Source organism: Chrysochloris asiatica, unplaced genomic scaffold (genome assembly GCF_000296735.1).
Source record: "Chrysochloris asiatica unplaced genomic scaffold, ChrAsi1.0 scaffold00049, whole genome shotgun sequence".
In the NCBI taxonomy this organism is placed as follows: Eukaryota; Metazoa; Chordata; class Mammalia; order Afrosoricida; family Chrysochloridae; genus Chrysochloris; species Chrysochloris asiatica.
This window is the reverse complement of record NW_006408567.1, coordinates 9852880-9853678: the sequence shown is the minus strand read 5'-3', so window position 1 is coordinate 9853678 and position 799 is coordinate 9852880. Positions and strand designations below refer to the sequence as shown.

General features: G+C 41.3%; 1 pseudogene; it reads right to left on the bottom strand.

The window, feature by feature from the left end:
• LOC102827126 overlaps positions 1 to 546 on the bottom strand; it is a 2825-nt pseudogene extending 2279 nt beyond the window's left edge.
• Between the last annotated feature and the right edge of the window lie 253 nt (positions 547 to 799).

The window sequence follows — 799 nt, the reverse complement described above, 5'->3', positions numbered from 1 at the left end:
TGTTCAGCTCTTGGACCTCTTCAATTTTTCCATTTGCTTTAGCTGAATCAACAACAACACAGAATCCAGATTGTAGCCACTACCAATAACATGGTTTTAGGGAAAGCCATTATCTTCCAAGCAACATAGGTAAGGAAATACATTGGATTAGAAATAACAAGCAGCTTGCAGTTTGTGCTGTATTTCATATAATTTAAAGATGTTCATGCTATGCTGGACCAAATTAAGACGGCTTTCTCCTTCTTGCTGATGTGCTCCAACTGTGATAATGACCAGCTTGGAATTTGCAGTGACAGTATAGTCTTTGCCAGAGACAATTTTTGGTGTTCGAAGGAAAAAGCTGCCATGTTGAAGATCCATCATCTCTCCCTTCAGTTTGTCTTCCATGATATCAACAAGAGCAAGTTCATCTGCCAAATCCTTCATTAAAATGCTGATGGCACATAACATGCCAACAACACCAACCCCAACAACTGTAGTCTTATCCTGGAGAGTCTGTTCTTCCTTAAGAAGAGTCTGAATCAGCTGATCCTTGAGAGTTGCCATGCTGGTTTTGGAAGAGGAAGGAATCACGAGTGCACATCAGGCAGGCAAGCGGAGGCAACGAGCAGCGTCAATAGGCAGCATCAAAATCCGTCCTCTGCAGCAGCAACTCCGAGACTCCTGTCATTTAATTTCTGGAAGGTTGCTGCCATGAGTGTTGCTGGTTGATCCAAGCAAAATGAAGTCTTTGAAAACTTCAGTTATTTCTACGTTTATCATGATGTTATATATTGACCCAATGGTAAGGATTTTGTTT